Here is a 17,739-nt window from a genome sequence, read left to right on the forward strand (position 1 = left end):
AAAACAAATGTAAAAGCCTAACGGTGCGTTTTAACAGCGGGCGATCAGCGGGCGATCAGGATAGTATTTTCCGGAAGTGCATTATATGTCTATGAGAGCCGGCGACTACTGGCGATAGGGCGAAGTGGGCGGGGGGGCGATGAAAGATGGATTTTCTTTATCCTTTGGACGATGTCGCCCGGGATCGCCCGAGAGTCGCCCGCTGTTAAAACGTACTGTAAGGATAGAGATTAAACTGAGATAAATTGTAGCATAAGATAAATAACACTCAGGCAGGAGAATAAGTAATCTAAACTAAATATCCATATCAAAATCAATAAGAAGAAATGTGAGTCTTGATCCAATGCTAAGATGAAACTATAATATGGTCTCTATCGGGAGGAAACCTCAGAATGTCCAACTGTTACTTTTCAGGATTCAAAAATGGCAAAAGTATCAGATCTACAAGCTCAAAACATGTTGCTTTGTGCGTTTCAAGCTTGTAGATCTGCTACATCTATCTATACTATATCACTGCTAGTGATATATTATTCATTATATCAGGTTAATAGTGATATATTATTCATTATATCAGGTTAATTACTTATATATTATTCATTATATCAGGTTAATAGTGATATATTATTCATTATATCAGGTTAATTAGTTATATATTATTCATTATATCAGGTTAATAGTGATATATTATTCATTATATCAGGTTAATTAGTTATATATTATTCATTATATCAGGTTAATAGTGATATATTATTCATTATATCAGGTTAATAGTGATATATTATTCATTATATCAGGTTAATAGTGATATATTATTCATTATATCAGGTTAATAGTGATATATTATTCATTATATCAGGTTAATTAGTTATATATTATTCATTATATCAGGTTAATAGTGATATATTATTCATTATATCAGGTTAATTAGTTATATATTATTCATTATATCAGGTTAATAGTGATATATTATTCATTATATCAGGTTAATAGTGATATATTATTCATTATATCAGGTTAATAGTGATATATTATTCATTATATCAGGTTAATTACTTATATATTATTCATTATATCAGGTTAATAGTGATATATTATTCATTATATCAGGTTAATTAGTTATATATTATTCATTATATCAGGTTAATAGTGATATATTATTCATTATATCAGGTTAATTAGTTATATATTATTCATTATATCAGGTTAATAGTGATATATTATTCATTATATCAGGTTAATAGTGATATATTATTCATTATATCGGGTTAATAGTGATATATTATTCATTATATCAGGTTAATTAGTTATATATTATTCATTATATCAGGTTAATAGTGATATATTATTCATTATATCAGGTTAATTAGTTATATATTATTCATTATATCAGGTTAATAGTGATATATTATTCATTATATCAGGTTAATTAGTTATATATTATTCATTATATCAGGTTAATAGTGATATATTATTCATTATATCAGGTTAATAGTTATATATTATTCATTATATCAGGTTAATAGTTATATATTATTCATTATATCAGGTTAATTAGTTATATATTATTCATTATATCAGGTTAATAGTGATATATTATTCATTATATCAGGTTAATAGTGATATATTATTCATTATATCAGGTTAATTAGTTATATATTATTCATTATATCAGGTTAATAGTGATATATTATTCATTATATCAGGTTAATAGTTATATATTATTCATTATATCAGGTTAATTAGTGATATAATATTCATTATATCAGGTTAATAGTGATATATTATTCATTATATCAGGTTAATAGTGATATATTATTCATTATATCAGGTTAATAGTGATATATTATTAATTATATCAGGTTAATTAGTTATATATTATTGATTTCAGCTGTTACAATTCCAAACATGCAAACATGACCAGCTTTAATTACTTCAGTCTATATTATTAGTTTAATGACTTTGTCCAATGTATTTGTATTTAAGTTCATAAAGTTAACTTAAGTATAAGTAAATCCATTTGAAATTGAATACAAAAAATACTTCAGGATTCCAATTAAAAAATACCAAAAAAGAATTCAGGATTCCAATTCCAAAATAGCAGATCTACAAGCTCAAAACGCGCCGCGATGCGACGCGTTTTGAGCTTGTAGACCTGCTATTTTTTGCTACTTTTGTGTGATATACTAGAATAACAAATTTTAAAAATAAGGAGATAAGAGGTTTCTGCCCGACAGCAACAATATGCAATGTGTCCTTCTGGAGTGAGTGTGGAAATATAGTGGCCCAATGCATCATCAAAGTTTCATCATCCCTGTACTAGCCTACTTAAAAACTCTATTTTCTATTATTATTATACAATGTAATGTTGGTGTATATCTGTGTCTTGCAGGTTAATCATGTGGTGACCTTCAGCAGAGTGGACTAAATCTACTTCATACAGTGAGTTAAAAACGCTGAGTCATGGCTTCTAGCTATGACTCAGCGTTTGACTCGCTGTATGAGTTCTACAGTGAAGGTCCTGGATGGATGGAGTCATCAGGAGATAGCTGGTAATAGAGTGTCTGTAACTCAGGACAAGGGGCAGGAAGATGGAACCTCGATGGAGTCGACGCAGCAACGAGCCCTGAGAGCTGAAACGTATAACGGTGCCAACGAACGCTCTCCGTCCGAGATACAAGGCGTACGGTGCTCGGGACGTGGTGCCATACAACCTACGCGGCTCTATTAATACCAGCTATCTTCAACCACGCGGTGGGAGACCCCACACGGTACGTACCTGGATCACACCTGGCCAGCAGTGGTGGAAAGTAACTAGGTGCATTTACTTGAGTACTGTATTAAGTACAATTTCAAGGGATTTGTACTTTACTTGAGTATTTCCAAATTTCAATACTTTTACTTTTACCCCACTACATCTCAGATCCAAATATTGTACTTTTTACTTCGCTACATTTATTTGAAAACTTTAGTTACTAGTTACTTTGTAGATTTTGATTATAATTACAAAAAATGTATTGACCACTTCAGCCCTATATACATTTCGGCCATTTGAAAATAGCCGATCTACAAGCTCACAATGAGTTTGCGATGCAACACATTGTGAGCTTGTAGATCTGCTATTTTAATATATTTTTGAAAACTTGTGAAACAGGATATTCTACATAATGAGTACTTTTTTATTTTTGGTACTTTAAGTACATTTTGATACCAGTAACTTTGTACTTTTACTCAAGTGAATTTTGAATTCCGGACTTTTACTTGTAACAGAGTATTTCTACATTGCAGTATTGATACTTTTACTTAGGTAAAAAAACCCGATTTTTTTCCATCACTGCTGGCCATTTTAAACCAGGGCTGTGTCACCATTACAAAATGGAAGTTGACGATTCATTGTCACATAAATGATTGCATTTGACGTTGAGCATTGGAACATTATGAATACAAATGTCATTTATTTTTGGCTTTTAGGGCTTCGTAAACAAAAGTTGCACAAGGCAGATATGACAAATAATATACATCATTTAATTACAAAAAATACATTCATAGTGGGATTAGCAGAGTGGAAATAGCCAATCTACAAGCTCAAAACGTGTCGCATCGCAACACGTTTTGAGCTAGGGTCTACAAACCCTAGGGTTTATACTCATGGTAACTAATGACTGGTATGAGAGCCACTGGTCTAGCGGCTGAGAGCTGAACCAAGACGTCTGTGGTTTTATTTTCAAGCCGAATCCCAACCCTCAACATTCTGCCTCCACCAGTGTTATGGAGAAATTGGTGACCTGACAAAAGATGTGTCCATCTTGTGGACTTCACATGTCAAACATCCAAAGTCAATCGCTGTTAGTTTATGAACGGAGTTGCTCTGTTCATAAACAAACAAACGGTTATTTACATTTGGACATGGTGATGTTTTTGTGAAGTCCACGAGATGGTCGCATGTTTTCTGAAGGTCACCAATTTCACTGTAACACAACACCACCATGCTGGAGGTAGGAGGCGCAAACTGGAGTTTTGGAATCAGAGACCATATTGGAAATAAATTGGGCCTCTTCCTCACTTCCCTTCACAGGTGTTACCAATGATGCTAATGAAGGCTCTGTTCCAAATGGACCCTTACGGGGTGTGTAACTGAGTGTACAGATGGAAACAAATTACAGTCCATTTGGTTCCATTTGTACACTCTCAGAGTTATGGGTGTCCTTTGAGAACCACTGTGTTACACTAAATAGAACAGAGCCTTCATTAGAACCACTGTTACACTAAATAGAACAGAGCCTTCATTAGAACCACTGTGTTACACTAAATAGAACAGAGCCTTCATTAGAACCACTGTGTTACACTAAATAGAACAGAGCCTTCATTAGAACCACTGTGTTACACTAAATAGAACAGAGCCTTCATTTGTATCATTGGTAACACATGTGAAGGAAGTAAGGAAGAGGCCCAATCCTTGGCCAAATGAATATTAATTTGTGGGTCCTTGATATGAAACTTTTGAGAGCCACCGTCTTTAGTTGTTTTTGGAACGTGATGAAATGACGAGCATTGTAGACTTTACTTGAACATGGTGTTTGATACAGGAATAGACGGCACCTCTTTGTTAAATTGGCAATTTTTCTCCCAAAATGTAAAACAAATGAAGAATTTGCAAAATGTTCTTAAAGCAGGGGTCTTCAACAGGGACCCCGGGACCCCTAGGGGGTCCTCAGAGTTACTACAGGGGGTCCGCCAAATCTTTGTGTGATATGATTTTATTTTTTTACACTAACCACTTGAACCCTAGCATCCCTTTGCTGAGGAGAACTTAAGCCAAAAATAGCCGATCTACAAGCTCACAACGCCTCGCGCTGCGAGGCGTTGTGAGCTTGTAGATCGGCTATTTTTAGCAAAGAGTTATAGGTGTAGAGGGAAAAAAGAGCAGCAAAAGTTTATCTCAAACACAATTTTATACAATATAGAGGGGGTCCCTGCTTCATCTCTCTCTCAGCTAGGGGGTCCCTGCTTCATCTCTCTCTCAGCTAGGGGGTCCTTGGCCTGAAAACGTTGAAGACCCCTGACTTAAAGGGATAGTTTGAAACACTTTTTCCTATGGATCAGTCACCCCATGGAGACTTGAATTCATGGATATGTTTTAGTTTGTGTCTCATTCCTAAACCAATAATGTGATGACCGGCAGCGGTTCCGGTAGGAGACACAAAGAGTCTCCTTTGTGTCTCCTACCGGAACCGCTGCCTTTTTTTTAAACGTTTTTGGGTGAACTATCCCTTTTTAAGTAATGTAAAGTATACATGATGTGAACATGTACGGGTGGGTACATCATTATCAGACCTAAAACGTATTGTTTTATGCCCACAGTGGCTGTAGGCCAGTCAAGCATCTTCAAATCATGTACTTAAAGGAGTAGTTCACCCAAATAATTACTTATTTTCTATAAATTGCACACCCCATGAAGCCTGGAATTCATGATTTTGTTTTAGTTTTTGTCTCATTACTAAGCCAATAATTTGATGACCGGGTGTATTTCCGGTAGGAGACACAAATAATTTACTTTGTGTCTCCTATCGGATACATTAGCCGGTAGGAGACGGGAATCTAATTATTGGCATAGGAATGCCACAAAAACAAATCCATGAATTCAAGGCTTCATGGCATGTGCAATTGATAGAAAATAAGTCATTTTGTGGGTGAACTACTCCTTTAAGTTACTTAATTACTTACTTTGAGGAATAGAAATGGCCATTTACACATTGAAGTGCCCACTTTTCCCGGGTGCCCACTCTTCTGGTTACAAAAATGTTCATTTATTTTCAAACATGTTCAATGTTCATGTACAATACAGTTAAATCGTTAATCGCAATTATTTGTGACAATTACTCAAGTAAAATGCCATAATGGTGACACAGCCCTGTCAGTGACCAGCTTATGTCTCTACAGACCATCATGGCTTCCAAAATGTCACCCTGTAAGGCCTGCTCAACTCAACGTTTTTGTTTTCTTTTTTGTGTCTTTACAGAACACGAAGATGACAAGAAGAAGACGTCCGTAAGGTAGGAACTCACCGCTTCGGTTGCTGCTTGCTGTGTCACTGCAGTGAAGATGGCAGGAAGGTAGGAACCTTTTGATTGCAGCTGCTGCTTGTTAAGGGGGCTACATGCTACATGCTACCATACCATGTATGTGGTCATTTGCGTCGTCTATCGTTTCACGTCATTTGCATCGCGTCATTTGTGGGTAAAGCTTCATCACGTCGGTCCACATCACATAGGACCATGTGCCTTTCTGTGATGTGGATTTCTGTGATTTTATTTATTGTTTCACGTAATTTGCGCCCAAAGCTTTGGTCACATCGGTCCACATCACGACCATATGTGGTCGTAACTTCTCCTCTTTTTCTCTATTCTTTGCTTTAATAAAGCAATAACAAAATTATTTGTTTTTATTTACTTTTGTGTGAGTTATTTGATCGATTTCTTGTATTAGAAAAACACTTTCTTATTTCTTTCTTCTTGCCTGTCTATTGCACTAGTTCTTCACTAGTGGTTTGTGTGTACAAATGTATGTGATGTGGAGCTATGTGATTTATGTCTGGTATCATTATGGTAGCATGTAGCCTCATTAACACTGTTTACATCCATCTATGCTGTAGGTCTGTGCAAACTAAAAGAGAAAGCAAATGATGTTCGTCGTGTCATTTGCTTCTTTCTTAGTGTTTTTTTAATTTCATTTGCTGTTGTCTGAGTCGTGGCTGCTGTTCAAGGTAAGTGATAGTAGTGACACGGTCTATCATTGGTTGTCGGGCAGAAACCTTGTATCTCTATATATATATATATATATATATGTGTATGTATGTATGTATGTATGTATGTATGTATGTATGTATGTATGTATGTATGTATGTATGTATGTATGTATGTATGTATGTATGTATGTATGTATGTATGTATGTATGTGTATATGTCGTAAATACATTTCTTTACTTGGTCATACTACAGTGTCACACACTAAAGCAGTACAAACAGCCGGTCTACAAGCTCACAACGCAAAGATCATGATAATTACATTGGATCCATTGGAACACAGGTTCTTTTGTGTCCATTTTAAAAAGTAACAATTTTGGACATACAAGGTTTCTGCCTGACCTCCATACTTTAACTTCCCCTCTTTTCTCCATTATTTGCTTGAATAAAGTCATAACTTTTTTGTTTTCTAGTGTGTCTTTGAGTACTCAGAATAACAGTCTTTATAAAGTCTGTTATTTCTTATTTCTTTCTTCTTGCCTGTCTATTGCACTATTTCTTCACTAGTCGTTTTTGTGTGTACAAATGGAACCAAATGGACCAGTGACGGGTCCATTTGGTTCCATTTGTAGCACTGACAGTATACGTATACCAGGCTGTTTATGTAATGACAGGGTACAGTATATGTAGGCCTACGCTAAGCTGTATAATATAGTGACAGGGTACAGTATATGTATACTAGGTTGTATAATATAGTGACAGGGTATAGTATATGTGGCTCTTGGTCACATAGCAAACACACATAGTTAAACCTATTTGTGCTTTATCTATTTTTGATAAGATTAAAAATATAGCTTTTTTTGCCCTGTCATAGTATCAACTAAACATCTTTTAGCTTTAACCGTAAAATTTGCACTATCAGCGTCGTTCGCGTAGCGCCGCTTGCGTTGCGTCATTTAACGGGTGGCGGGCCAGTGGTTTGCGTCGTTTGCGTTCAATGCCCGTCATTCGTGAAGAATAAGTAAGAAGGGACTGGACCAGTGTTTTTTATTATTGGGTCACGGCCAGTGTTTGTGTGATTTATGTCTCGTAGCATTTTGCGTCATTTGCATTAAGTAATTTGATTTGCGTCGCGTCTCAGGATTTCACGTCACATCCGTGCAGGTAAGTCTTCATCACGTCAGCCCACATCACATAAGTCCATGGTGTAGTGTAGTGTAGTATGTGATGTGGATTGATGTGATGTATGTGTTGTCATTTCACAACACATGCGGGTAAACCTTCATTACATTTGATTTGCGTCATGTCTTATGATTTCACGTCGCTTCCGTCATATGCAGGTAAGTCTTCATCACGTCAGCCCACATCACATATGACCGTACAGGGGCCGTATGTGATGTGGATTGATGTGATGTATGTGTTGTGTTGTGTCATTTCACAACATATGCGGGTAAAACTTCATCACGTTAGTCCACGTCACATATGAACATATGTGGAGGTATGTGATGCATGTCGTCCTTTACGTCGTGTCTCGTGTCGTTTCACGTAATTTGATTTGCGTTGTACCGTTTCAGGTTATTTGCGAGTAAAGCTTCATCACGTCAGGCCACATCACATTACTGGTCGTATGTGATGTGGATTTATGTGATTTTGTGATTATTTCACGACATTTGCGGATAGCTCGTCATTCACATCGGTCGGCAATTTTTTATTTTAGGCGAGGTACACGCCCTTGTTTACAGTAGGTCAGAACAGGAAGAGATGTAGGCCTATCATTCACATTATATGCATTTAATGACTTTGGTTATTCCTGTTGCATGTTGTGTATTAATGTTATTCATAGTGTTGTATGTTGTTTACTAATGTCATTCATGCTGTTGCTGTATTGCTGACAAATATTGGCACAATTGATTTTGCGTTGCGTCATTTGCGTTAAAGCTTAATCACGCCAATCCACATCACATATGACCAGTATGTGATGTGAAGGTGTGTGACGGATGTCGGCATGTGCATCACGTATAGTTACTCGTTATTTGTGCCGTCATTTGCGAGTAAAGCTTCATCACGTCAATCCACATTACATAATAATAATAATAATATGATATAAACGATACATATAACCATATGACCAGTATGTGATGTGGACTTCGTTTCACGTTGTTTGCGTACAATGCTCGTCATTTGGCAGGAGAATAATGAAGAAAATGGACTGATGCTGGACTGAGACTGATGCAGAGAACATGAAGCAAAGAATGCTGCTGCCATTGCGTCTTATGCGCCTCGTATAATTTATGTCAATCGTCCACAAATGATGTAAATTATACGAGTTTCTCTATCTCTCTCTCTGTCTCTCTATCCCTCTCATCTCTCTATCTCTCCCCCTGGTGAGTAGGTTGGTGAATGTAATGCACATTACAAAGTGCTTTGGTTAAAGGTACTATAGATAAATGCACCATTTAAATTGTAAACTTTGAATTGAACTCATAGGCATCAGCTAGCAGCCACTGTGACACTGTAAGAGGCAGTTCAGTCACTGTAGACTGTATTACTTCTGGAAAATAAAATAAACATTAGTCATAACTGTGATTGCGTTCTAAACATTACAGTCATAACTGTGTGATTGCATTATAAACATTAGTCATAACTGTGATTGCATTCTAAACATTAGTCATAACTGTGTGATTGCATTCTAAATATTACAGTCATAACTGTGTGATTGCATTCTAAATATTACAGTCATAACTGTGTGATTGCATTCTAAATATTACAGTCATAACTGTGATTGCATTCTAAATATTACAGTCATAACTGTGTGATTGCATTCTAAACATGTGTCATAACTGTGTGATTGCATTCTAAACATGTGTCATAACTGTGTTGCATTCTAAACATTACAATCATAACTGATGTCAATCAAAATGTGTAAGCTCTATATTTAACAGCTACCAGGCATTTTGCCACTGCAGAGGTTCCCAAACCTTTTAGCTCAGGACCCAAACTAGTGAAAATAATAAGATTTGCAAGCTCACAACGAGCATGCATCTTTTTTTTGTTGTTTCTAATTTATTGCTTAGATTTGTTGTTTTCACGAAATAGCACATGTTCTATTTTTGCTTGCTTCTTATATGTACTTTTAATTCATTTTAATTTTACTATTCGACCCCAGGAAGAACAGTCAACTAATGAATCTGGATCTGAAATTAACAATAAACAAACAATGGCAAAAACACACTGGGATGTAAACATTTCAGTGTAAAGAAAGAGTATCATAACCTTTTAGCTCGAGACCCAGAAGAGACGTGGTCGTGATGTCTCCCTGGGACCTAGTGAAAATAGCTACAAGCTTGGCTTGTAGATCTGCTATTTTCACTCTTTTAATATTTTAAACAGAATTTCTTTGATTTTGTTTTAAATGTATAAGGTTCTTTTGAAAAACCTTATTTCTGTAAAAGTACAGAAGCTTTTCAATGTGTTTTATTTTATAAAACTATTTTATAACCCTAACCTTTATTTAAAAACATTTTTAGGAAACTTAAGGGAAAAAGAGGAATATTTACTGACTGTAGCTGGTCTCAAAAACAAAGCAAAACTGGCAGAAATAAAGACTCACTCCACAAAAACCTTAAGGAAAACTCCTTAGACAGAGACTAAGAAAATCTATTTTTATTTTATTTGTTTCATGATCATAAAGTGTTCCAAGTGTTCAAAGTGAAAAGTGCAGCAACACACATTTAGGTCATAGGACCATCGTCAGTGCTATATCATCAGATCTAATCATTTGCGGTTAAAGCTTCATTACGTCAGTCCACATCACATAATGACCATAGAGTGTAGTGTAGTGTAGTATGTGATGTGGACTTATGTCTCGTATCATTTTGCTTAATTTGATTTGCGTCTCGTCTTATCATTTCACGTCACTTAAGTCATTTGCAGGTAAGTCTTCATCACGTCAGTCCACATCACATATGACCATAGGCCCTGTATGTGATGTGGATTTATGTGTTGTCATTTGCGGGTAAAGCTTGATTATTCACGGCGGTCAGTAGGCGAGGCACTGACAATGGTCCTTTGACCCAAACGTTTGCTGCTGCACTTTTCACTTTTAGCACTTGGAGCACTTTATGAGCATGACAAAATAAAACACTAATATATTTTGTTAGTCTCTGTCTAAGGTGTTTTTCTTAAGGTTTTTGTGGAGTGAGTCTTTTCTTCAAGCGGTTTTCCTTTTGTATAAAGATGTTAACATGGCTACCCATTTATGGTCTGTAAATGATTAAATTATGACAATTCAAGAAAAAAATCAGGAGTCAAGATTTTATTTCACACTTGTGAGTTCTGTGGACATTTTAGTTTTTTGATAAAATATATGATCTATGTATTGTTTACCCGATTAAAAGCATTATCAGGTTTTTATTAAAACAATGTCCACCGAGCTTTAAAAAAAGTGTTGAATAAAATATAGTTCCTCTAAAAATGATCTTAATTGTGAAAGTTAAAGGGGCCACACCATGAATTTCTTTTTTTTTTGGGGGGGGGGGGTATTTTTTGACATTCAGTCATTCATTCTCATTTCAGAGATTTTCAGAATGGGCGTGTCTGAACAGGCCATTTCAGAATGGCAATGCAAGTGACATCATTTGCATTGCCATTGCATTGATGCTGGCCAGACAGAATTGCTCAGTAGCCCCCCCCCTGCCCAAGAGGACGTTTTGGTATTGCAGCTGAAAGTGCTGTATAAGCCAGAGACAATTGACTTGGGATGAGTATATCTGAGTGATGATTTAGGCTCAAACCTTTTGAAAAAGGTTTGAGGGACATACACCATATGATATTAAATATCAATTTTTTTTTTTAAATTCATGGTTTAGATCCTTTAATTAAATGTTGCTCATGTACAGAGCGTTAACCCATAGGGTTATGTTTTCATCTGCCGTAGTGGTAGATCTTTGAAATGTGTAAATCAGTGGTTCTCAGCCTTATTCTGGATCTGACCACTTAACATGGCAGCCGTGTTAAGTGGTCAGATGGGTGGGCCTTTTCAGAGCATGCTTTAAAGACTAAGACCAATCAATCCATTGGAACTAACTTAGTATACTAAGTTATTTGGTATAACTTTTTTTTATATTAAATCTTAATGTTTTTGCCAATTATTTAGGTGGAGAACCACTGGTTTAAATTTCAACTAAATGCAAGTTGTATGTTAAACAAATGTTTACCCTACTTTATGGAATTGCTTTTCTTTCTTTTTTATTTACTTTATGAAATTCGTTTGAGCTTGTGAGCTTGTAGATCTTCACTCTTGTAGATTTTTATTATTTTCTTTTCTTTATGGAATTTTTTATTTACATTTTCTTAAATTACGTTCTTTTGAATATTTGTTATTATTTTTGTGACATTGATCTTGTAGATTGTCTATTTTCACTTTTTATAATGTTTTTTGGACATCAACAATATTCCAATATGTCATATCTGCTCCATGCAGAACAAACCGATGTCATTTTCAAATGTATTTAATACATTACAATGTTCAATGAACTGGAATCCACGGGCCAATCACCTGCTGGAAGCTTTGATTGAATACTTAATTAACAAGTTTGGGGGGGGGGTTATTTACTCATGACCTGTGTCCACGACCCACTATTGAGTCCCGACCCATAACTTGGGAAACAGTGGACCAGGGTCCATGTGGTTCCATTTGTTGCCTTAAATGTATGAGGTTCCTTAAATAAACTTTTTATTTCTGTAAATATATTTTTTTTAATTGTAGGAAACTAAAAGGAAAAAGAGGAATATTTACTGACTGTAGCTGGTCTCAAAAACAAAGCAAAACTGGCAGAAAAAAAGACTCCCTCCACAAACTCCTTAGACGGAGACCAAGAAAATCTATTTTTGTTTCATGTTCATAAAGAGCTCCAAGTGTTCAAAGTGAAAAGTGCAGCAGCAAACATTTAGGTCATAGGACCATCGTCAGTGCTATATCATCAGATCTAATAATTTGCGGTTAAAGCTTCATCACGTCAGTCCACATCACATATGACCATAGTGTGTGTGTGTGGGGTGTAGTGTAGTGTAGTATGTGATGTGGACTTATGTCTCGTATCATTTCGTATAATTTGATTTGTGTCTCGTCTTATCATTTCACGTCACTTAAGTCATGTGCAGGTAAGTCTTCATCACGTCAGTCCACATCACATATGACCATAGGCACTGTATGTGATGTGGATTTATGTGTTGTCATTTGTGGGTAAAGCTTGATTATTCACGGCGGTCAGTAGGCGAGGCACTGACGATGGTCCTTTGACCCAAACGTTTGCTGCTGCACTTTTCACTTTTAGCACTTGGAGCTCTTTATGAGCATGAAAAAATAAAACACTAATATATTTTCTTAGTCTCTGTCTAAGGAGTTTTCCTTAAGGTTTTTGTGGAGTGAGTCTTTTCTTCAACTGGTTTTCCTTTTGTATTAAGATGTTAACATGGCTACCCATTTATGGTCTGTAAATGATTAAATTATTACAATGAAAAAGAAAATCTTCGGAGGAGTCAAGATTTTATTTCACACTTGTGTAAGTTCTGTGGACATTTTTGTTTTTTGATTAAAAACTATGATCTTTATATTGTTTACCCGATTAAAAGCATTATCAGGTTTTTATTAAAACAATGTCCACTGAGCTTAAAAAAAGTGTTGAATAAAATATAGTTTCTCTAAAAATTAATTTAATTGTGAAAGTTAATTAAATGTTGCTCATGTACAGAGGGTTAATCCATAGGGTTATGTTTTCATCTGCCGTAGTTGTAGATCTTTGAAATGTGTAAATCAGTGGTTCTCAACCTTTATTCTGGATCTGACCACTTAACATGGCAGCCGTGTTAAGTGGACAGATGGGTGGGCCTTTTCAGAGCATGCTTTAAAGACCAATCAATCCATTGGAACAACTTAATATAAGTTATTTATTTAGTTTAACTTTTTTATATTAAATCTTAATGTTTTTGCCAATTATTTAGGCGGAGAACCACTGGTTTAAATGTCATCTAAATGTACGTTGTATGTTAAATAAATGTATGCTAATACCTTCTTTGTTTTCCCTGCTTTATGGAATTGCTTTCTTTTTTTATTTACTTTTTGAAATTCGTTTGAGCTTGTAGATCTTCACTATTTTCTTTTCTTGATGGAATTTCTTATTTAGCATTTTCTTAAATTACATTCTTTTGAATGTTTTTTATTATTTTCGTGACATTGATCTTGTAGATCGGCTATTTTCACTTTTTATAATGTTTTTTGGACATCAACAATATTCCAATATGTCATATCTGCTCCATGCAGAACAAACCGATGTCATTTTCAAATGTATTTAATGCCTTAATTGTATGAGGTTCCTTTGAAAAATTAAAACTTTTCATTTCTGTAAATGTTATTTTCTTTCATTGTAGGAAACTAAAAGGAAAAAGAGGAATATTTACTGACTGTAGCTGGTCTCAAAAACTAAAACAAAACTGGAAGAAAAAAAGACTCCCTCCACAAACTCCTTAGACGGAGACCAAGAAAATATATTTTTGTTTTATTTTTATGTTCATAAAGTGCTCCAAGTGTTCAAAGTGAAAAGTGCAGCAACACACGTGTCAGTGCTATATCATCAGATCTAATCATTTGTGGTTAAAGCTTCATTACGTCAGTCCACATCACATATGACCATAGTGTGTGGGTGTAGTGTAGTGTATGTGATGTGGACTTATGTCTCGTATCATTTCGCATAATTTGATTTGCGTCTCGTCTTATCATTTCACGTCACTTCAGTCATTTGCAGGTAAGTCTTCATCACGTCAGTCCACATCACATATGACCATAGGCCCTGTATGTGATGTGGATTTATGTGTTGTCATTTGCGGGTAAAGCTTGATTATTCACGGCGGTCAGTAGGCGAGGCACTGACAATGGTCCTTTGACCCAAACGTTTGCTGCTGCACTTTTCACTTTTAGCACTTGGAACACTTTATGAGCATGAACAAATAAAATGCAAATATATTTTCTTAGTCTCTGTCTAAGGAGTTTTCCTTAAGGTTTTTGTGGAGTGAAAAAATGGCTACCTATTTATGGTCTGTTCATAAATTTTCCATGGCCAGTCATTTGGGATCAATATAAGTGACAAAAAGGCCGTTATTCTAGTCCGGACTTGTCCTTTAACATGGCAGCCTTAAGTGGATAAACTAAATTGGTAAGTGGATAAACTAAATTGGTAAATGGATGAACTATGACGGGATAGATGGAGGTCAGCAAGAGTTTTTTTTGTACACATATTAATTTGAATATCTGTTTGTTTATTGTATCTATTATCTGTATTTTGTTTTAGTTTTTCTCCTTTTATTGTTGTACTGTTAATTATTGACATGTATTTTGTGCTATTGTTTTCAGACATGCAAAAGTGTCACTTTTCAGCTACAGTCACCTTTTTGAACTCAAATAGGGCAATTGTGTGACACCTGACCCGAAAGAAAACAACATGTTGTCACCTTTTTCACCTCGGGCTGTTTGCATGCCTGTGTTTTCCTGTTTTCTTCTTGGTCATCATGACTTCATAGGCCTGTCAAAATTACATAATAGCATTAGTCTTTGATGGATAATATCATTGGAAATTATGTAATGTGCACACAAAAAAAATCTGTTGTAATGTATGTTTTGTTTTAACTTCCATTTACTGTATTTTAATGTGGTGATTTTTTTCTGTATTGTTTATTTATTGTATTCCTTTTTTTTAAATAAAAGGCGCTATATCGCTAAACATTACCGTATCTAATCTCAGTAGGCTCATTATCTGTAACTGTACAGCTGTGCTGCTTCAGGAATTCTATGTGACCAACAGCGTAACTCATCATTGTTGTAATGTGAAGACTCTCCTCTTCAGACTCCACCTCAGCCTGTAGCACTTAGACTCATTTTGAGCTTGTAGATCTAAGTGTATGTTTTGTAGCAATCAAAATCTACAAAGTAACTAAAGGTTTCAAATAATCGTAGTGGAGTAAAAGTACAATATTTGCCTCTGAGATGTGGTGGAGTAGAAGTAAAAGTACTGCAAATTGGAAATACTCCAGTAAAGTAAAAAAAATACCTCAGATGCTGGGTTCATTTGTTGACCTGGTTAGTTGACCTATAGTTTCTATGTACAGATTATTAATTTATTATACTGTTTAGACTGATGCTATCTTATTGGTTTACCTGTGATCCTAGTTTACTGAGACACTACACTGTCTCTGCATTCTATGTATGTGTTTACTTTGTTTATTGTAAGTCACTCTGGATAAAGAGTATAGATGAATATCTACATTGTAAATTGTGAAATGACTTTACTGTTGAAATGTAAATGTGTGAATGGTACCATGTGATTGTAAATGACGACAAAACAAAAACAAAGGCTCTGGTGTGGTTCTCCTGGTTTACCGGGATGGGGTTCAATTCCCTGCAGTGCCCTACTCGTAGTGTTGTATTTACCCTTTATATGGTTTACGTTTTATTCATTATGTTCATTGTGTTGTATTTACCCTTACATGGTTTGTTTTATTCTGTGTTCATAGTGTTGTATTTACCCTTTCGTGGTTTGTTTTATTCTTTATGTTCATAGTGTTGTATTTACCCTTACATGGTTTGTTGTATTCTTTATGTTCATTGTGTTGTATTGAGCCTTACATGGTTTATGTTTTATTCTGTATGTTCATTGTGTTGTATTTACCCTTACATGGTTTGTTTTATTTTTATATTCATTGTGTTGTATTTACCTGGTTTATTCTTTATGTTCATTGTGTAGGGTTGGGATCCTTCATTATAATTATAAAATCTCTTTAGTGTACAAATGGAACCAAATGGACCAAATGGTGGTCTTTGAAATGTAAAAGTTTGAGGACCACTGGTATTGTAATGGTTTATCAGACGTGAAGTCCACACACCAGCTCTGACAGTGTGATGGATACGGTTCCCAATGCTAATGCAGCTACAAACACCCTGCAGCTCTTAGCCTGTCTCAAAGTGGGGTCTGGGGACCCCCAGGGGTCCTTGGGGGGATTTCAGGGGGGCCCCAGCTAAAGTAGTTAATGTAGCATCATAAACATTTTAACCACATTATCCATTTATATGTTTGCTATTCCAAAATAGCAGATCTACAAGCTCACAGCGCGTCACTTCGTGCCGAGCTTGGACATCTGCTATTTTTGAACATTTTCGAAGGCCCGCTCTTCTCCTCCGACGGCCAGGACGCGCTCGCCTCTTTCGCCGTTTCCATGCTATGATCCCTGCCGAGACAAAGGGAAGATCTCCCACAAGACAAAGGGAAGATCTCCGCAAAAAAGTCCGGAATTCTGTGTGTGATCGCTGTGCTGATCAGTCCAGAAGTGCTTGTCTGTCATAACTCCTTAGACACGAAGAAGGAAAAACATTGCGACGCTGAGGAGCGTGTACGGAAGCAGCCTTCCCCCTCCATTGGCGCTCCCATATAATGGGAATTCAATACCCATATAACAATGAATTCAATACCCATAATTCTAGCTTCACATGTGTACTTTTTATAGAATGTCATATCAGAAGACCGAGCTTCGCAGTGTAAAGAATAGTCATACCCTTCCAGTCAGAGCTCTTATGTCTTGAAGGACCCTATGTCCGTCCCGAATAGAGCGAGCTCTGAAAGCAGAGATGCCTCCTCTGACCAAAAGGAGCCTTGCCTTTAGGGAAGTGTGTTGTTAGGATTCTGTTCTAACATTAATAGAGAGTTGATTCCAAGTCCTTGGAATCTATAAGCGAATAATAGTTGCCCCTCCCTACCGGCGTCTATAAGGTATATGTTGCATTCTGACTTTGACTCTTGCCTTGAAGACGACTGTGTCCGCCGGGATATGACTCTTGTCTGGAAGGGTATAACTATTCTCTATGCTGCAAGGGTCTGTCTTCTGATATGACAATTCTATAAAAAGTGCAAATGTGAATCTAGACTTCTGTCTAAGTTAAATGTGTGCAATAATA

The 17,739-nt window shown here is 35.9% G+C and overlaps 1 long non-coding RNA gene across 1 annotated transcript; it reads left to right on the forward strand.

The window, feature by feature from the left end:
- The first annotated feature begins 2,647 nt into the window (after window positions 1-2,647).
- Window positions 2,648-6,246, forward strand: LOC308077288. The gene is made up of 3 exons (XR_013932385.1): window positions 2,648-2,768; window positions 6,017-6,050; window positions 6,095-6,246. It is a non-coding gene; the product is annotated as an uncharacterized lncRNA (long non-coding RNA).
- Window positions 6,247-17,739: the final 11,493 nt, after the last annotated feature.

This window comes from Gymnoscopelus braueri (assembly GCF_963280865.1).
Source record: "Gymnoscopelus braueri genome assembly, chromosome: 21".
In the NCBI taxonomy this organism is placed as follows: Eukaryota; Metazoa; Chordata; class Actinopteri; order Myctophiformes; family Myctophidae; genus Gymnoscopelus; species Gymnoscopelus braueri.